Below are 22,561 nucleotides of genomic sequence, written 5' to 3' on the forward strand. Positions count from 1 at the left end.
GCACATATCGAACATTTGTGAATGCCAAAGAAACTTTTTGAGCTTTTGTATGTGTGTGCAAAGCATTGTGAAAATACCTCAAATAATAAAGTTATTGTAGAGCTGTGAAATCGCTTCAATCATTTGTAATAACCCTGTATTTTGGTCTTATCTGTAATAAAATCTGATTAATAACTATGACTGTAGTTGAATTTCAATGCCACATAAAAAATTTAAAAATGCATCTAAGTGCCCAGTGTGTCCATATAGACACGGTATGTTAAAGACACATTAAGGCAGAGAAAGGTCAAGCCATAGCTTAAATTCATTTTAGACGTATAAGAAGTCGATAAATTGAAAATAAACAAAAATATTCTATTTTGAAAAATTCGGACAGTTAAGGGGCAGGAGGTCATGTTGTTTCAGCTCTTCAGTCTGCCTTCCTCAAGAGTCATTTAACCACTGGAATTAGCCAGCTAAGGCCTTGTGTGTAAAGATAAAAAAATCTTTTGTTTTGCCTTACGGCAGGTCTTGTCATGAGGGAGCCTCGTCAGAGAGGTCCACCGCATGAGCGTCTTGGGAAGTGATTCCAGTGGTGGTTTCCCGTTGCCTCCCACTGATGATAATGAAATGATAATGAGGACAACACAACGCCCAGCCCCTTGGCGTGACAAGCCGCAGCGCTGACCACTCAGCTATCGGGGCGGACTGTGTGCAGTGAAGGTAAAGTCTGTTTTGGGGCTAATGGCGCGACTGCAAGTAGAATAAAGCCTTTCTTTGCTGCGGCACTAGGAGAGTACTGTGAGGGACCCATCGCCCAGTTTATCTGTCACATCTGGAAATGATCCCGTGTACTCATTTGACTGCAGGCTGAGTCCATCCGTCGTCGTCCTTTAGCGACTGGAACGAGGAAATACTGTATCGAGGATTGAACCAGGATCACGGAGCGCTGGGGTCTAGAACTCCACCTCCTAGAGCACAAAGACCGTGCAGTAATGAAGGTCGACGTGTTGTGCTTGTAGTATCTGAACGCTAGAATTAATTCAGGCCAAACATCTACGTCAGCAGAAGACTGTTTCCCCGCTATGGTTCCTTAATGCTAACTGATTTTCATGCTTGCAATTAAACATTTGTTTGGTAGGTGGCGCTATATTATATAAATTACAACACAATAAGAAGTAACACATGTAACGGTATCCAGTCCCATTAACGCGACCACTTGTCAAGTGCCTGAAGAACCACGTTTTTGCATCTCCGCCAGCTGCGAGACATGAGTCTTTGTATGGTTATTGCACATTGACGATGAACGTGGCGTTTAGCAGCTAAGAGCCGTTGAGTATACACTATTGTATTTTTATGGACCATAGTGGTAACAACTAAGCTAAGACTCGCGTAGTATTCACTATTGCATTTCAATAGTGTCTTGAAGGTTATCATGGAGCAAGTTTGTACTGGATGTACAGCTGTAGTCTGTTTGAATTTAATGTGTTTTTGACCGGTCGATCTACAGTTTTCCCTTCATGATGATGATGAGATGATACTCCGAGGAGCGTAGGGAATGATGCGGGAGACCCGCACCACCTACTAGGCAAGGTACTAGCGAAGGTGGTTTGCCATTGCCTTTCTCCGACCGTAATGGGAATGAATGATGATGATGAAGACGACACAACAGCACCCAGTCATCTCGAGGCAGGGAAAATCACTGACCCCGCCAGGAATCGAACCCGGAACCCCGTCCGCGGGAAGCGAGAACGCTACCGCCGGAATAGCACGAGCTGCGGACCTCATGATGATGGTTGCTAAAACTGAGACAAGTTGAGACTACAGGTGTAAATGTAGAGCTGGTAGCTCAAAATGCTTTTCTTCAGCTACTTGACAGCCATAAATATTTACCTGCAAATAGCTCTAATTTAAATTGCTTGGTTTCTGAACAGGCAAAGATGTCTAAACCAAAAATGTACAAGATGATGACTTTGGAGCAATAATGGGACCACACCCTAACTTGAAGAGATCGCAATACCGGAACACCACCTCTTTCGTACTTCTCTGTTATTGCTGGCAATGTTCTCCAGGCATCAGGAAAACCAAATCTCTTCCACCTATCACAAAGTATGGGGCGTGATCGCTCCAAATGCTTCTGGTCATCCACTGTCCTGCGATATTGCTCTTTAAACCACCTCGACCGTCGCTTAACATTAAATACAGAAATGTTTGGCTTATGGGAAGCTGCTTCATCACTGCATCCCATGCCTTTGACTGTCTATGTTCGGTTATTGTGTTAGCTGGGCTGTTGATAGCACTTTGGAATTAACGAGTTGTTCCTTCCGCTGATTTTATGCAATTTTTTACAGCCACCCTCGGCAATGCCTGTGCTTGTCCCTTCGTGTTTCTAATTCACTATCACGTCACCAACTGTTGACTTGGTTAATTTCAGAGAGGTTGAAATGTCCCTGATGGATCTGTTATTGAGATGACATCCAATGACTAGTCCACTTTCGCAGTTGCTGAGTTCTCCTGATCGGCCCATTCTGCCATTACTGCTTCTCCACTGACAGCACAACATATTCTGCCTCCTTTTATACTCTCGTGACAACCAGTGGTAAAATCCGCATTACACTGGACTGTCCAGATACTGTACCATCGATATCGAGGGTAATTTGAGACCTGTCCAGTATGTGGACAACATCCACCAATCTTCTTACCAGTCACAAATATTTGGGGGATGTACACGTCTCTCAAGACGTTAATTTTCGAGCACACCACGGCCAGGTTTTAATGCCTTCTTCTAATGGGTCCAAAGGATCAAGATGATCGGAACGAGCGATGAACGAACTCTAAGGAACGGTCTTTCATAGCTCACTTCGGTCACGGCTTTCTACTGACAGTTCCCGGTAACAGGAAACGGTCGGTTTCGTTCCCACAATCCCACAACGGTACGTCGGCCGGTCTCGTTCCAGCCTCGGTCCCGTTCCCGCCTGTCTCGGTCTCGGTCTCGCTCGGCCGGACTCGTTTTTCTTCGCGTGGCCACTCGTCGCAGTTCCACTGCCGACTGCTCATAGTTAGTTCAGTACAGAGTCGTTCGATTCGTTCGCTGCGCACGCCCATTCTAGATCTGGTTCAAACCTTTTTTGAGCTCTGAACTTCTGGTTCTTTTCGTATTCTATTCAGCGTCCATAACCGGTAATTAAAATGTATTTTATAATTATGTAAATTACATAAAATTAAGTGTTATGTAATACGTACATATTATCAGGTAATAAAACGGCGTATCAGCTTACTTCACTATTTCGATAAACAGCGGAAGAAATATTTGTAAAAAGGCAAGAATTTTTTGTTATTACACATGCAAAGGAAGTCGGCACGGCACACACGAATGGCCATTTCCCCTCTTTTTGATCCAAGGTTAAAGAACATGTTCATTGTTATTGAAGGCAGACCGACTTACAACCGAATGAAGTCCGTGTTCCATAATCGAGTGTATGGTGTCACATTTTGTAAAGAGAATACGATAACTTCAACAATATTATTTCAGTGGTACAGGGTGGCGCACGAAAAATCTGCCCCGAGTACTAGACTGCTCATTGTCGCCTACCAATTGTCATCTATCGTTTCGAAGTTGTTGTCTGCATTAGCTTATTTGTTATTTCTTCACTGCCTAGTTATTACAAGTTTATCTATTCTTCTCAACAAATCCTGCGTACTTGGTGAGCAGTCTGTAGGCCTACTCGGGGCCGTTTTTTCGTGCGCCACCTCATATTATATCACTGCGATCAGCCACATTAACGTTACAGTTGGCTAAACGACAGGTTTTGCAGAATCACGAAAATTACAATTGTGTGATAATTCTGTTATGAACAAAAACTCTGTACTGCAGGGCGGAGCTAAGTCCCCCTCTTGGCGCCTTCCATCAGTCACCTGTGCTACTAATTTTCAATTTTTCATAAGAACCGTATACCAAGCACAAATGAACGGTGAACAAAATGAACGGTTCCCAAAAAAGAGCGATCACCAGTAACTAGTTCCCAAGGATGAACGAGTTTGCCCATCTCTAGTCTCGACCACTGATGTAGCCAAGGCTTTCGCATGCGCTCGCCGCTACCCGCAGCACATGAATGGTCTACAAGTTGGCTATGTTGGGGACCGAACTGCACAATAACCTTGAGTTCGGTGTGGGGCGGCGGTGGAGTGGGTGGACTGCTGTGGCCTGTTGTGGGGTTGTGAACCACTACGGTGGGACGAAGCCTCTCTGTCGTTTCTCGGTCCTCGGTTTAAATACACAATAAACAATGTAATGCCGATTTAGGCTCCCAGGTGACATACTAGCCTAAGTAGAAAGTTAATATCTTGCTGATTAAGGAGAAAGTTACGGCCACGGTAGAGGCTAAGGATGTTTACCAGAACCCTGGGAAGAGTTTACACGGTCTAGAAAAATATGCAGAACGGAAGGGAGAGAAACGAGAATTTGCTCATAGGCTAGCACTGAGAGCGCTTTTCCCTCTTCTGATAGCTGAAACATACACTCCTGGAAATTGAAATAAGAACACCGTGAATTCATTGTCCCAGGAAGGGGAAACTTTTTTGACACATTCCTGGGGTCAGATACATCACATGATCACACTGACAGAACCACAGGCACATAGACACAGGCAACAGAGCATGCACAATGTCGGCACTAGTACAGTGTATATCCACCTTTCGCAGCAATGCAGGCTGCTATTCTCCCATGGAGACGATCGTAGAGATGCTGGATGTAGTCCTGTGGAACGGCTTGCCATGCCAATTCCACCTGGCGCCTCAGTTGGACCAGCGTTCGTGCTGGACGTGCAGACCGCGTGAGACGACGCTTCATCCAGTCCCAAACATGCTCGATGGGGGACAGATCCGGAGATCTTGCTGGCCAGGGTAGTTGACTTACACCTTCTAGAGCACGTTGGGTGGCACGGGATACATGCGGACGTGCATTGTCCTGTTGGAACAGCACGTTCCCTTGCCGGTCTAGGAATGGTAGAACGATGGGTTCGATGACGGTTTGGATGTACCGTGCACTATTCAGTGTCCCCTCGACGATCACCAGTGGTGTACGGCCAGTGTAGGAGATCGCTCCCCACACCATGATGCCGGGTGTTGGCCCTGTGTGCCTCGGTCGTATGCAGTCCTGATTGTGGCGCTCACCTGCACGGCGCCAAACACGCATACGACCATCATTGGCACCAAGGCAGAAGCGACTCTCATCGCTGAAGACGACACGTCTCCAATCGTCCCTCCATTCACGCCTGTCGCGACACCACTGGAGGCGGGCTGCACGATGTTGGGGCGTGAGCGGAAGACGGCCTAACGGTGTGCGGGACCGTAGCCCAGCTTCATGGAGACGGTTGCGAATGGTCCTCGCCGATACCCCAGGAGCAACAGTGTCCCTAATTTGCTGGGAAGTGGCGGTGCGGTCCCCTACGGCACTGCGTAGGATCCTACGGTCTTGGCGTGCATCCGTGCGTCGCTGCGGTCCGGTCCCAGGTCGACGGGCACGTGCACCTTCCGCCGACCACTGGCGACAACATCGATGTACTGTGGAGACCTCACGCCCCACGTGTTGAGCAATTCGGCGGTACGTCCACCTGGCCTCCCGCATGCCCACTATACGCCCTCGCTCAAAGTCCGTCAACTGCACATACGGTTCACGTCCACGCTGTCGCGGCACGCTACCAGTGTTAAAGACTGCGATGGAGCTCCGTATGCCACGGCAAACTGGCTGACACTGACGGCGGCGGTGCACAAATGCTGCGCAGCTAGCGCCATTCGACGGCCACACCGCGGTTCCTGGTGTGTCCGCTGTGCCGTGCGTGTGATCATTGCTTGTACAGCCCTCTCGCAGTGTCCGGAGCAAGTATGGTGGGTCTGACACACCGGTGTCAATGTGTTCTTTTTTCCATTTCCAGGAGTGTATATGTATATCAGTCCATGATATCCAATATTACAAAACACTCTTTCTGATAGACACACGTCCAGATCGTCCGCTCTCAAAATTCCGCCATCTCTCTCCCCACATCCACCACTGCTGGCGGCTCACTTCCAACTGCCCAACGCTACGCGCTGTTCACATCCAACTGCCCAACACTATAATAGCATATTCCAACAACGTCCACTAGCCACAGACTGCACACAGCACAGTCAGTGATTTTCATACAGAGCGCTACGTGGCGGTGGCGTTACCAATATAAGAACCTAAACTGCCTACTTACATGCTGAGTGCTATTGACAAGGGATTTCAGATCGATTCCGTATTTATGGATTTACAGAAGGCTTTTGACACTGCACCACACAAGCGGCTTGTAGTGAAATTGCGTGCTTATGGAATATCGTCTCAGTTATGTGACTGGATTTATGATTTCCTGTCAGAGAGGTCACAGTTCGCAGTAATTGACGGAAAGTCGTCGAGTAAAACGGAAGTGATTCTGGCGTTCCCCAGGGTGGTGTTATAGGCCGTTTGATGTTCCTTATCTATATGAACAATTTTGAAGACAATCTGAGCAGCCGTCTTAGGTTGTTTGCAGATGACACTGTCGTTTATCGACCAATAAAGTCATCACAAGATCAAAACAAATTGGAAAATGATTTAGAAAGGATATCTGAATGATTTGGAAAAGGTATCTGTTTGGTGCGAAAATAGGCAGTTGAACCTAAATAACGAAAAATGTGAGGTCATCCACATGAGTGCTAAAATGAATCCGTTAAACTTCAACCGATAAATCAGTCAAATCTAAAGGCAGTAAATCAACGAAATACCTAGGAATACAATTACGAACAACTTAAATTGGAAGCAACACACAAAAAATGTTGTAATAATAAATGAAAAGCACCAGTTTGCTTTTGTTCTACAATATTATTATTATTTATTATTATAATGTTGTTCTACCAAGAACCGACGGAAGATTCTGTTAATATGAAAAAATGTTGTGGTGAAGGCTAACCATAGACACTTAGAAAATGTAACAGATCTGTTAAGGAGACTGCCTACAGTACGCACTTTTAGAATACTGCCGCACAGTGTGAGACCCTTACCAAATAAGACTGACGGAGTACTTCGGAAAAGTTTAAACAGGGGCAGCGCGTTCTGTATTATCGCGAAATACGCTAGAGAGTGTCACAGAAATGATACAGGATTTGGGCTGGACATCATTAAAAAAAAAGTCGTTTTTCGTTGCGACGGAATCTTCTCACGAAATTCCAATCACCAACTTTCTCCTCCGAATGCGAACACATTTTGTTAACACCGACCTACATAGGGAGAAACGATCACCACGATAAAATAGGGAAATCAGAGCTCGCACGGAAAGATATAGGTGGTCGTTCTTTCCGCGCCTATACGAGACTGGAATAAAGAGAATTATGAAGGTGGTTCAGCCAGGCACTTAAATACTATTTGCAAAGTACCCATGTAGATGTAGATGTAGATCCACGACCACATAAAGTTGACGATGGAAATAGAGGAGGACGGGCCTTGCCGTTCCTGGACGTCCTTGTCCGTCGTAAAGCCAATGGGTGTCTCGGTTACAGCATTTACCGCAAGCGCGCCCACACGGATCGCAACTTGCACGCCACCAGCTGCCATCAACCAGCACTGAAACGGTCTGTTCTGAGAACCTTGGTACATCGAGCTGAAAGCGTCTCAGACGCCGAAAACCTGCCGAGGGAACTGACCCACTTATGTGAAGGAAAACAGTTACAACAGACAAAATTCGCGAGCATTTTCATCTAACCACCTAAACCAGAAGGCCTCTGAAGAAGAAGATCGCGTTTTTACTGTTTTGTGGCTCCATAACAAGCGTGATTAGCCGGCTCATGAAGAGACGTAAAATCGACACAGTCTTTAGGCTCCCAGTTAAGATGTGGCAACTAATGAAGCCTATGAAAGACGATGGAGGCCTCAGAACATGGGAATATACAGAATACATGTTGGCGTGGGCAGTTTTATGTCGGTCAGACGTTCCGCGCTATTGATCAGCACCGCATAGAATATGAAAAGTGTTACCGCCTACGCTTTCTCGAAAAATCAGCTGTAGCGGAGCATTCACTGGAAAACGGAGACCGTATTGCTGTGGACGAGACTTCCATTATTAAGCGGACCAGCGGCTCCTGGATAGCGTAATCAATGAAGCAATAGAGATCAAAATATCGGACAACACCCTCCATAACGGCGGTGGACTGCTGCTGAGTACGACCTAGGATCCTATGATTGGGGAGTTGAAGCAAACCTGGCGGTAGTTTCAGCAAAACATTCCCACATATGTTGCGGGAGTAGGTACCAGTGACGTCACTGCCGGGGGCCGGGCTCAAGAAGCACGGCAGCGGCATTCACACGACTGTCAACCTCTTGACAATGGCACAGGAGATCTCTGCCGAAAGCTCGTGGCCAGTTAACCACTTGACGCGGCTTGAAGCCCGAGAATGTTTTATTAATGTTCCTGAACTTCACACAACGCCGATCCCAATTAAATCCTAGCACTGCAGCGTGAATACTGATCATTCTGGCTGCCGCCTGAGACCTCGACGGAAGACCAACCGCCCCCATCGATCTCAGAAACACACAGCCGCTGTCCTCCCCGTTCTTCGACTCAGAATATTCTCTCTACCCTCTCCAGAACAGAAAGTTCTCTGCCCGCTCTCGGAATCCGAATGTCCTCTGAACTCCTTCGTTTCTCGAACTCTGGCGTCTCAACAACAATAATTCCACAAAAACTCGCATCAACCTACCAGGGCTCTTGCTTATACACTCCTGGAAATGGAAAAAAGAACACATTGACACCGGTGTGTCAGACCCACCATACTTGCTCCGGACACTGCGAGAGGGCTGTACAAGCAATGATACAAAGGTTTTCTGTGATACATTTCATTCTATTGCTGTAATTTGTAACACTTGATGGTATAATTACATTAATCCTCAGGGGGGTACACGCTTACTTTATCTACCATGTGTTTGGCAAGCACAAGGAGCCCTAGGTAATGTGGTATTTGCTTATACAACTTTACACATCGGTACCATATTTCTCTAACACTGAATTACACAACTATCTGATTATTTAACAGAGAAACAAAAATTTTTTTTACTATGTCAGTGACACATGTTTACACAATTACGCAGTTGGATAATTTCATACTTATGAAATTGTATTTTGACTGCACTGTGTGAACTGTTCATATTTTTTTGTAACCATTCTGATACTATGAGGGGTTTGAATGTCGTATTTGGTAAGGGAGCATGATTTTTAAAGTAGGTTGGAGGTAGATGACACTATTGAAATGAGCAGAGAATTTTTTTTATGTTTTGACGTTATTGTAGAAAGCTACGACGTTTTTGAGATTTGACTGAGGTGTTATGATGTTATTTTTACGACGACGATGTGTATTATGCTGTTGAGGTATGTTTATATTAGGAATTTCATTATGCTACATATTTATAATGATGAAATATTGAAGAATGTCAACGAATATGTATATGTGTAAGTAATTAGGTAAGGCATAATGAGTAGTGGTTAGGGACGCTGATTTGTGAAAAAGGATGTTGGAAACCAAGAATCGTACTTTAAGAGTTATGAAATGTGTGTAAATGCGTGAATGTATTACAATGCCGACGAAAATTTTTTGGACACTGTTATATTTATTGGATTTTTTTTCTACACATTTGTAACGCAAATTCTCGACCTGTGAAATTTTTTATATGAGACTGTCACTGTAGTGCAAACTGCTGTCGTAAATATTTCGGTAAGAAAGCCAAATGACCTTGACATAATGCGTTGTGGGCGCCCAGCTGTGCCAGCCGCCTGGAGAAACAGCCACTAGGTGGAGAAAAAAAGAGGCCATTAACCTTGCTATTGACATTCCTTTGTAGAAAGCATCGCAAATATGACACGCTATTACTTGGAAACATATGATTATACTGTGGAGCACGTACTTTGTGCTACTTGCTGATATGTTTATGAATTGATGGGAAATATTCTTAAATCTGCACACCTGATTATGACAAGTGTCTTTCTATGAGACTTGAGAGAATTTCTACTGACTTACGAAATACCACATGGCTATTGAATGATGTTTTTAAGCTTTGCTTTACATAGTTGCTTATTTCATTTGATATCTGGTTTCCAGCTGTGTTGCAGCATTGGTTATATAAAATAAAATTAAATGCATTTGCTAATGTGAACACTTTTTGTCAACAGATCTGTTGTTGCTGTGGTCTTCAGTCCTGAGACTGGTTTGATGCAGCTCTCCATGCTACTCTATCCTGTGCAAGCTTCTTCATCTCCCAGTACCTACTGCAACCTACATCCTTCTGAACCTGCTTAGTGTATTCATCTCTTGGTCTCCCCCTACGATTTTTACCCTCCACACTGCCCTCCAATACTAAATTGGTGATCCCTTGATGTCTCAGAACATGTCCTACCAACCGATCCCTTCTTCTAGTCAAGTTGTGACACAAACTCCTCTTCTCCCCAATCCTATTCAGTACCTCCTCATTAGTTATGTGATCTACCCATCTAATCTTCAGCATTCTTCTGTAGCACCACATTTCGAAAGCTTCTATTCTCTTCTTGTCCAAACTAGTTATCGTCCATGTTTCACTTCCATACATGCCTACACTCCATACAAATACTTTCAGAAATGACTTCCTGACACTTAAATCTATACTCGATGTTAACAAATTTCTCTTCTTCAGAAACGCTTTCCTTGCCATTGCCAGTCTACATTTTATATCCTCTCTACTTCGACCATCATCAGTTATTTTGCTCCCCAAATAGCAAAACTCCTTTACTACTTTAAGTGTCTCATTTCCTAATCTAATACCCTCAACATCACCCGACTTAATTCGACTACATTCCATTATCCTTGTTTTGCTTTTGTTGATGTTCATCTTATATCCTCCCTTCAAGACACCGTCCATTCCGTTCAACTGCTCTTCCAAGTCCTTTGCTGTCTCTGACAGAATTACAATGTCATCGGCGAACCTCAAACTTTTTATTTCTTCTCCATGGATTTTAATACCTACTCCGAATTTTTCTTTTGTTTCCTTTATTGCTTGCTCAATATACAGATTGAATAACATCGGGGAGAGGCTACAACCCTATCTTACTCCCTTCCCAACCACTGCTTCCCTTTCATGTCCCTCGACTCTTATAACTGCTATCTGGTTTCTGTACAAATTGTAAATAGCCTTTCGCTCCCTGTATTTTACCCCTGCCACCTTTAGAATTTGAAAGAGACTATTCCAGTCAACATTGTCAAAAGCTTTCTCTAAGTCTACAAATGCTAGAAACGTAGGTTTGCCTTTCCTTAATCTTTCTTCTAAGATAAGTCGTAAGGTCAGTATTGCCTCACGTGTTCCAGTATTTCTACGGAATCCAAACTGTTCTTCCCCGAGGTCGGCTTCTACTAGTTTTTCCATTCGTCTGTAAAGAATTCATGTTAGTATTTTGCAGCTGTGGCTTATTAAACTGATTGTTCGGTAATTCTCACATCTGTCAACACCTGCTTTCTTTGGGATTGGAATTATTATATTCCTCTTGAAGTCTGAGGGTATTTCGCCTGTTTCATACATCTTGCTCACCAGATGGTAGAGTTTTGTCAGGACTGGCTCTCCCAAGGCCGTCAGTAGTTCCAATGGAATGTTGTCTACTCCGGGGGCCTTGTTTCGACTCAGGTCTTTCAGTGCTCTGTCAAACTCTTCACGCAGTATCGTATCTCCCATTTCATCTTCATCTACATCCTCTTCCATTTCCATAATATTGTCCTCAAGTACATCGCCCTTGTATAGACCCTCTATATACTCCTTTCACCTTTCTGCTTTCCCTTCTTTGCTTAGAACTGTGTTTCCATCTGAGCTCTTGATATTCATACAAGTCGTTCTCTTATCTCCAAAGGTCTCTTTAATTTTCCTGTAGGTAGTATCTATCTTACCCCTAGTGAGATAAGCCTCTACATCCTTACATTTGTCCTCTAGCCATCCCTGCTTAGCCATTTTGCACTTCCTGCCGATCTCATTTTTGAGACGTTTGTATTCCTTTTTGCCTGCTTCATTTACTGCATTTTTATATTTTCTCCTTTCATCAATTAAATTCAATATTTCTTCTGTTACCCAAGGATTTCTACTAGCCCTCGTCTTTTTACCTACTTGATCCTCTGCTGCCATCACTACTTCATCCCTCAAAGCTACCCATTCTTCTTCTGCTGTATTTCTTTCCCCCATTCCTGTCAATTGTTCCCTTATGCTCTCCCTGAAACTCTGTACATCCTCTATTTCTTTCAGTTTATCCAGGTCCCATCTCCTTAAATTCCCACCTTTTTGCAGTTTCTTCAGTTTTAATCTACAGGTCATAACCAATAGATTGTGGTCAGAGTACACATCTGCCCCTGGAAATGTCTTACAATTTAAAACCTGGTTCCTAAATCTCTGTCTTACCATTATATAATCTATCTGATACCTTTTAGTATCTCCAGGGTTCTTCCATGTATACAACCTTCTATCATTATTCTTGAACCAAGTGTTAGCTATGATTAAGTTGTGCTCTGTGCAAAATTCTACCAGGCGGTTTCCTCTTTCATTTCTTAGCCCCAATCCATATTCACCTACTACGTTTCCTTCTCTCCCTTTTCCTACACTCGAATTCCAGTCACCCATGACTATTAAATTTTCGTCTCCCTTCACTATCTGAATAATTTCTTTTATTTCATCATACATTTCTTCAATTTCTTCGTCATCTGCAGAGCTAGTTGGCATATAAACTTGTACTACTGTAGTAGGTGTGGGCTTCGTATCTATCTTGGCCACAATAATGCGTTCAATAAGCTGTTTGTAGTAGCTTACCCGCATTCCTATTTTCCTATTCATTATTAAACCTACTCCTGCATTACCCCTATTTGACTTTGTGTTTATAACCCTGTAGTCACCTGACCAGAAGTCTTGTTCCTCCTGCCACCGAACTTCACTAATTCCCACTATATCTAACTTTAACCTATCCATTTCCCTTTTCAAATTTTCTAACCTACCTGCCCGATTAAGGGACCTGACATTCCACGCTCCGCTCTGGCCTCTCAACAGATACCCCTCCGTTGTGGTTGTACCTACGGTACGGCTATCTGTATCGCTGAGGCACTCAAGCCTCCCCACCAACGGCAAGGTCCATGGTTCATTTTATGATGCACATTCTTCGAAAAAGGAGCACTTGGAAAGGAAAGAACAACAAGAAGGGGCTAACAACAGTAACTGCATATACAATTTTCTTTTCAAGTACTTGGTAATTTTTTGTAGAATAAGTTTTTGTGGTGCGCCACTTTAACTACATGACATTAAGATGTGAATATACATTTCCCTTATCTGCATGGTTGTCTTTAGTGTACTATTTTTTCTGCTTGTGTGTTTGTCATGTCTAGATATCAGTTATTACATTTGCTGCTGCTGTTTGCAGGCATAGAGCTACTGAATTTCACTTTGTATTACTCTGTTAAGCCAGATTTACTACTGATTTATTTTTCTTATTTGCTGCACATTGCCTTATATTAGTTGAAATGTTGCATTTGCTTTGCTAATTTAGATATACTGCTGCTTGCTTTGCCAATTTCCATTTTTTTGTCATTGCTGTTTGTGTTAATTTTTTTGTGCTGCTGCACTGCCTCGTCCCTTAGTTTAGCACCTGAGCTCAGTAGATTTAAGTTAGCTTAACAGGGGGTAGGCTATATAAGAGAGTGAGTTGTGATGAATTGGAAGAAATGCATTGACAAGGTATTAAAAAAAGTGAAATAAGAGGAAACATCTATGAAATGGACTGCAGTACCAAATGTCACACTGAAAACAAACCCTGATCTGTCCTTTGTGTTATTCCACTATGTGTCTGTGTATCTTGTGTATTTGTGTTCTTCCTGTCTTTATGTGTTTATCTGATAAGACTTATATTGTAGAATTTTTCTAATACTCAGCTACATTCACTATGATGAGGAATACTGTTATCCTCAAATATAATTTGCATTTATAATATATTATTTACTTTGTAAAGATGTTTAGACATTATTTATTCTGTTTTGTTTTAATGCTCACGTGTGAAGTTGATGTTTCGGAAGTTATTCTGACCTTTTATTTATTTACTTATGTCATAATTCCTGTAACACTGATGTATATGTTATTTCGATTCTTTTGTAAAGCCCATATTACCACAAATGTTATCTGTATTGTTATGTTCTTTAATGATGTATTTTGTACCTTTGTAATTGTATTCTTATGTTGTAAATTTATAATTGTATAGGCACCAGTTCTTCAGTTCCATTTCACTGCACACGTTTCTGTTGGTCATAGTATATGCACAATAGATGAGAAGTTGGGACTGTTACTGTTTGCACGTGTGTTGATAATTCAGCAAGGGACTGGTTAACAGCATTGCTGGTTCTAACGACAATTTCAAAAACTTTGTGAGTGCACAAGTGGTGGTTTATGGACTTGCTATATTGTCCGCAAGACTCTTCGATGGTGATTGTGCACCTGCACAGTCGCAACAGATGGCTGCTGGCCGTCTCTACAATGACTACAGTGGGTCTACATCTTTGATGGCCCACCAATACCATTATTTCTACAATGACTTCAGTGGGTCTGCATCTGTGGTGGGCCACCAATACCATAGTCTCTACTGGGACTACAGTGGGTCTGCTCTGTGAAGACCTACCTACCAATATTCTTCAAAACTTCGACTGACTCTGCTGTGGGTTTGCTCTGTTGTGGCCCATTACCTGTCTGCATGTCAAGAGTCAGCACTGTCTTTCCGTTGGAAGGACAACACTACTTCTTCAAGACTGCATGGAAATCCACTACTTCCGTGTGCATTTTCTTTTACTGCTCAGACTTTGTGAGAAAAACTGTAATCACTATTGTGATAAATGATCAGGACTGTCTTTATGACAACAATTTTTGCTTTTGACCAACAGTGTATGAATACGTGTGTGCATTTGATATCTTTGTTATTGTAACTATGAAAATTTTTTTCAAATCTGTATTGGCCACTGCACAAAACAATTCGTAAAATTTTTTGTGGGGGAGCATGGGGGCAATGTAAGTAGGCTGTTTAGGTTCTTATATTGGTAACGCCACCGCCACGTAGCGCTCTGTATGAAAATCACTGGCTGTGCTGTGTGCAGTCTGTGGCTGGGTGGTATTGTTGGAATTTGCTATTGTAGTGTTGGGCAGTTGGCTGTTAACAGTGCGTAGCGTTGCGCCGTTGGAGGTGAGCCGCCAGCAGTGGTGGATGTGGGGAGAGCGGACGATCTGGACGTGTGTCCATCAGAAAGAGTGAATTTATAATATTGGATATCATGGACTGATATATATATATATATATATATATATATATATATATATATATATATATATATATATATATTGTCTTTTGAACACTATTAAGGTAAATACATTGGTTGTTCTCTATCAAAATCTTTCTTTTGCTGACCATGCCTATCAGTAGTTAGTGCCTTCAGTAGTTCTAATCTTTTATTTAGCTGGCAGTAGTGGCGCTCGCTGTATTGAGTAGTTAGAGTAACGATGATTTTTGTGAGGTAAGTGATTTGTGAAACGTATAGGTTAATTTAGTCAGGGCCATTCTCTTGTAGGGATTATTGAAAGTCAGATTGCGTTGCGCTAAAAATATTGTGCGTCAATTTAAGCACAGTCACGTATAATTTTTCTAAGGGGACGTTTCAAGCATTTCATGCCAATACAGAGCTAGTTGTGTTTCACGAGAACGATGTTTTCTAAACCCATGTTGACTGTGTGTCAATAGATCGTTTTCTTCGAGGTAATTCATAATGCATATCGACGTTAGTGATATGGGCCTGTAATTAAGTGGATTACTTCTCCTACCTTTCTTGAGTCTTGGTGTGACCTGTGCCACTTTCCGGTGTTTGGGTACGGATCTTTTGTCGAGCGAACGGTTGTAGATGACCGTTTAGTACGGAGGTAACGCATTACCATACTCTGAAAGGAACCTTATTGGTATACAGTCTGGACCAGAAGACTTGCTTTTATTAAGTGATTTAAGTTGCTTCACTACTCCGAGGATATTTACTTCTACGTTACTCATGTTGGCAGCTGTTCTCGATTCGAATTCTGGAATATTTACTTCGTCTTCTTTTGTGAAGGCATTTCGGAAGGCTGTGTTTAGTAACTCTGCATTGGCTGCACTGTCTTCGACGGTATCTCCATTGCTGTCGCGCAGAGAAGGTATTGATTGTTTCTTGCCGCTAACATACTTCACATACGACCAGAATCTCTTCGAATTTTCTGCCAGATTTCGAGTCAATGTTTCGTTGTAGAAACTATTCTAACTGTTGTTCATGTATTTCAGAAACTCACTGAGTTTTTCATGTCCATGAGGCCATATGACGACGGTAAAGTCGACGTAGCGATAAAAACAACTAGGCTTTTGCTGGAGCCGTGTCCAAGCCGACGAATTCGAAATGCTCTGCAAAGCGATGGCTACAAGTGGAGCTAACGAGCTCCCCATTACGACGCCGTCCGCCTTGCTGAAATATTCTCCGCCATGTAATAACTACGATGACGTCAATGTAGGTTTAAATAAATCCACGACGGTGTCGTGGAAGAGCCGGGACAGGTAGTCTGTAGTATCTGCGATGGGCACACACATGAATAGGGAAACCACATAAAAATCAACCATACTATCTTCAACAAAGTGCAGACGTGTAATTCAATCAATCAAGTACGCCGTATTCTTTATAGAGTGTGCAACGTGCGTCGAGAGGATCCTCGCAATCAAGTTAGAGTCCTTGCACAACTGTAGCCTGATTTTTAAGTTTTCATTGCGAATCTTTGGGTAACGGCCTTGCCGCAGTGAATACACCGGTTCCCGTTAGATCACCCAAGTTAAGCGCTGTCGGGCGTGGCCGGCACTTGGATGGGTGACCATGCGGGCCGCCATGCACTGCTGCCATTTTTCGGGCTGCACTCATCCTCGTGATGCCAATTGAGGAGCTACTCGACCGAATGGTTGCGGCACCGGTCACAGAAAACCATCATAACGACCGGGAGAGCGGTGTGCTGACCACACACTCCTCCTATCCGCACCCTCCACTGAGGACGACACGGCGGTCGGCTGGTCTCGATGGGCCACTTGTGGCCTGAAGGCGGAGTGCTGCTATTACGAATTTCTCGCGATTCGGAACTCAACGTTTGTTATAGCGAATCTTCAGATACCACTGACTTGCTCGTTAAGTTGCCTGGTGCACGTATTAATCTGGTGATGTTGCAGAAATAATTACATTATGCACGGCATTAAGTAGAGGTTAGACCACCTCTACTTAATGCCGTGGATAATGTAATTATTTTTGCAACATCATTCAAATCGAGTCAGTCGCAGTCCCTGGAAGTAACGCCTCTTGTACAGTACGTTCCACTATACTTTTGCGGACCCATCATTACATGCATAACTTGTAACTGAGAAAGTTTGATACTTAATGTATTTGTTGCTATTTTCGAACGAGGACGTTCACCATGTTTTTTTTTTCCATGTATGTAGATCTTGGTAAAATAAATGTGCAGTAATCAAATTCGTCTACATATCACTTCGGTAATTAATTAACTCCATGTCATCTGAAGACATATTAACCATCTCCATCAGCCATACTTATATGCGAGGGACATCGTTTCTCATGACAACTCCATGGTGCAAATCGTCTTTTAAATCAGATGGCTTCCGATCAGCCTATAGACCATAGGATATATTCCTTTATTTTCGTATTAATCATTCAGGCATCTAGCGACCTTTGGATTTAATCATTGGTACAATCGACAGCAACCAGTTTGATTTAGTTCCTTACTACATGTCATTAGCGTCAGATATGTTTCATTTAACTCACCCTTCTACGAAACGTAGTCCCAGACAGACAATTTTGCTTCATTTAATTCACACTACCACGATATTTAGTTCCAGTCCCTTCTCCCCCCCCCCCCCCTCCCCCAATATTACTCATTTAATTCACACTGCCACGATATTTAGTCCCAATTCCCCCCCCCCCCCAATTTTACGTATATGTTTCATTTAGCTTCCACCCTGCCAGGCTGTCCACATTCTGCAGCTTCCCTCCACATAGTTCCCCTGTATTGAAATGTTGCAAAACAAACACAATGCGTGTGCTTATTCCTTCTGTCCCCGACTAACGCAAGCATCAAATGAATTTATCATCTTTCTCACGTCCACTGTTGGACCTTATAGTGCTACGGCAATTTTTGGTACCAATCGTACCCCGTTCCCTTAGAAATTTGCGCTGTGGCTCTCTTGGCGCCTCTGATATCCGCAGTGGTACCAAAACGTATTGGCACAGACACCTTTTCGTATCTAATATAAAACGTATAAAGACTAGGAACATTATGTTTGTAGCATACGCCCTAACTCATGAAAGGAAATAATTTGTGTATTAAAATACTTTCGCAACACAACAGAAACGTATGTCATCAATTAAGAGTATTTTCTCCTGCTCAAGAAAGTATTGGCACACTGTACTACGTTTGTTATTGTGCTTAACAAACAGCGCCGCGCATATCATATTTGTGCAATCAGAGTTGATAAAGAGTTTATTCGCTTGCCTGAGGGACAGTGTAAGGAGAATTCATTTATCACGATGAGCCCGAATGGTAAGGAGCGTTCTGTGTCGTTCCGCAACAAGGTGGTTCTATTGCATTCGGATGGGTGAAAGTTACCATCAGATTGGTAAAGAATTGTATGTTAACTATACAACAGTGCGGGCAACCATCAAGAAGTTCCAAGAGATTGCAACAGGCTATAGACGCAGATCCTGACGTCGAATAGTTCTTACGTATAGGGACCGTGGAAGGATAGTTCATCTTGCACAAAAAGAGTCCTCCAAAAGAGGAGGGTCCTTTGAATCGGACATGCACTCAACGTCCAACAAGCAGGTCAGTGCGCAAACTATCAGGAATGTTTTGAACGCAGCTGGTATTCATTGCAGATCTCCCATAAAGAAGTTACTTATTTCGGAAGCTATCCGAAGAAAACGCTTGCAGCTGACCAAACATTATGTCAATAAATCGATTGGATTTTGGTTCAAATGGTTCAAACGGCTCTGAGCACTATGCGACTGAACTTCTGAGGTCATTAGTCACCTAGAACTTAGAACTAATTAAACCGAACTAACCTAAGGACATCACACACATCCATGCCCGTGGCAGGATTCGAACCTGCGACCGTAGCGGTCGCTCGGCTCCAGACTGTAGCGCCTTGAACCGCACGGCTACTCCGGCCAGCCGATTGAATTTTGAAATACTATGCTGTTTGCTGAGGAATCCAGATGTAATTTGTCTGGATCTGACGGAAAGGGAAAAGTGGGGCGGAATCCAAATACAGAGGTCCCATCACAACATGTCCTGCTACGGTCGCAGGTTCGAATCCTGCCTCGGGCATGGGTGTGTGTGATGTCTTTAGGTTAGTTAGGTTTAAGTAGTTCTAAGTTCTAGGGGACTGATGACCACAGCAGTTGAGTCCCATAGTGCTCAGAGCCATTTGAACCATTATGAACAACATGTCCTACTAAAGTAAAACATGGGGGAGGAAGCATAATCGCTTGGCGATTCATGGCAGCTTCTGGTGTTGGTGGCTTCGCAATTGTTGGACGTATTATGGATCACTGTAAATGTATCGATCTGTTGCGAGGTCAGTTCCGTAGTAGTGCACAGAAACCGGGTCTTAATGGCGTCTTTTACTTCCAACAAAAGACAACGACCCTAAACGTAGGGCTCTGAGAACTGAGGAACGGTTGTTACATAATGCTCCAAGAAGGGTTTTCACTCCACCAAAGTGTCCTGATCTTAACCGGATACAGCATCTTTTGGGCTCACATGAATACAGAAGTTCGAGAACGTTGTGCTACAGGGAAGCTAGAGTTACAGACGGTGTTATAAGAGGAATGGTCCAATATTTCACCAGATGCTGCACGCAACTTGGTTCACTCCATGCCAAGACGTCTACAAGCTGTCATCAATGCCAACGGTACGCACACAGGCTACTAGAATTGAATTACATGAATTGGAGAGAGTTTAACTTCATTTTTATGTAGGTTTGCGAATACTTTTTTGTGTACAGCAACTGATTTCTTTTCGTAAGCTAATATTTTTGCTCCGAGAAGCCGATTATAGTAGATGAACCTTTATGCTTACTACTGTACATTTGAATACATGTAACAGTGTCTATGTATCAGCTTTATTTGTTTGCAATGTACATACAGGGTGTTCGGAAATTCCCGTTACTAACTTCTAGGACTTGTAGAGGGGAGTGAGAACGTAATATTTTGAATAGGAACCCATGACCGGAAACGTCATCCAATGACGCTACAGAGCGTCAAAGTGATAGGCACAGGCGGCTGTAAATGTATGTAAATACATAATGATTCCGTGATGATGTTAAAAACTTTGAAGGATGATGGAGACGGAAAAATGTATCAATTTGATGTAGGGGTCCCTGGTTCGGAAACGCACGAGGCCTGACCGTAGAATACACGTATCGGTACTGTTGTTTCTAAAGTTTTAGGGAGCGCAACTTTCAGAGGTACTAGTATGGACCAAAACAAGAAGAAATGGGCTCTTAAATCATAACTAAGGAGCTGTGAGCACTTGTTCGTCTTGGTTAGTGTGAAACACATCTCCTTTACTGAACAAGTGTTCATATCTCTTACGGTATGCATTTTAGAGTCCTTGTTTACTAGACATTTTTTCTTGTTCTGGTCCGTATTACCACCTCTGAGAGTTGCCTACCCTACAATCTTAGCAACGACAGTACCGGTACATGTATTCCACTGTCATTGATATCAGAACAGTTTTCGCTTATAACTTTCGACTAATACATGTCCAGTACACAGATCTTTGCCACAAATTGATAAATTTATCCTTCTCCATCATGCTTGAAAGTTTGTGACATCATAACGGACTCACCCTATATACACATACATTTACAGCTGCTGGCGCCTGTATGTTTAGTACTGTGTAGCGTCTTTGGATGACGTTTCCAGACGTGCGTTCCTACTCAAAATATGTACTCACTACCTGTACCGATATACTGTACAAAATATTAAAACGTGCGATGAAAAGTCAGACATAAAACAAAGTAAAATGAAAATATCATAGAACGCTGAAAATGCGCGTTCAATTAGCTTTCATAACGGTAATTTATAATAAAATGAAATAATAATGGTCCGCCGGCCGAAGTGGCCGTGCGGTTAAAGGCGCTGCAGTCTGGAACCGCAAGACCGCTACGGTCGCAGGTTCGAATCCTGCCTCGGGCATGGATGTTTGTGATGTCCTTAGGTTAGTTAGGTTTAACTAGTTCTAAGTTCTAGGGGACTAATGACCTCAGCAGTTGAGTCCCATAGTGCTCAGAGCCATTTGAACCATAATAATGGTACAAACAGACTCTGTAAGAGAACTGTATAGGGTCTCTGTATTAATTAGTCTCGAAGCTAACACACGCTACGGCGGACATTACGCAATGTAAGTTGTAAATTTTAAATAATATACGATAATTTATGCTAATTTTTTCATTCATATGCCTAGTGACCTTCATGCAGAAATAAAAGTATTATTTGTAAGGTTTTCATTACGCAGGCTAAACGACAATAACGGTCGAACAATCGACCGTTCTTGGCAGACATCTTGCGTAGGAAAAATTTCATGATAAATTTCATTGTGTTCCGTCATCAACGGACGCTTTAAAAGACTTCCACCATAATTATTCATAAAAAGAAAGTGAATATACTATTTTATGTTGTGTACATTCTTCTATCTGGGACATTACATTCTCTTTGGACCTCTCCATTGCTCACGTAACTCATGTCAACAACAACGAAAGTAAACAATTCTTTCTTTCTGTCTTTCTTTCGCTTACGCCAGTGTCCCGCAGCGCTCGCAGGGTCGGCGTGGTTGCAACGGATTTGGCAAGGTTAGTTTTAGGGGTGGCCGGATGCCCTTCCTGCCACCACCCCGTACCCCCAGGGATGGAACCAGTGTACCCCAGCTGTCTGCATCGAGTGTAGATCGTGAAATAGTGCGAACGTGTTTCAAATGTCTGTAACTGAGGCGGAACGTGGGGAGCAGCCCGGTATTCACCTAGCGGGATGCGGAAAACCGCCTAAAAACCATTTCCAGGCTGGCCGGCACACCGGCCCTCGTCGTTAAACCGCCGGGCGGATTCGATCCGGGGCCGGCGCGCCTACCCGAGTCCAGGAAGCAGCGCGTTAGCGCTCTCGCCTACCCTGGGGGGTAACGAAAGTAAATAATGAAGCCGACGAAAGCTTCCCTACAGTTTCGACCAGAGAGAATTCTCGAACACTGACGCTCGTTGGGTGTTGTGTTCGCAGCGGTGTAAACCGGGCGTACCGACAAGTGTATATCCACACGCCGTTACCGGCCCGGCTCGTAACTGGTATCTGCGCACGTGCGACTGCATGGCCTGTGGTAACGTTGGGAAAGGCCGTCGGGCAGGCGTTGCGTCAGCAACTGAACGCAGTTGGAGTCGGCTGCCTACGGAACTGGGCG

Source organism: Schistocerca nitens, chromosome 10 (assembly GCF_023898315.1).
Source record: "Schistocerca nitens isolate TAMUIC-IGC-003100 chromosome 10, iqSchNite1.1, whole genome shotgun sequence".
Taxonomy (NCBI): domain Eukaryota; kingdom Metazoa; phylum Arthropoda; class Insecta; order Orthoptera; family Acrididae; genus Schistocerca; species Schistocerca nitens.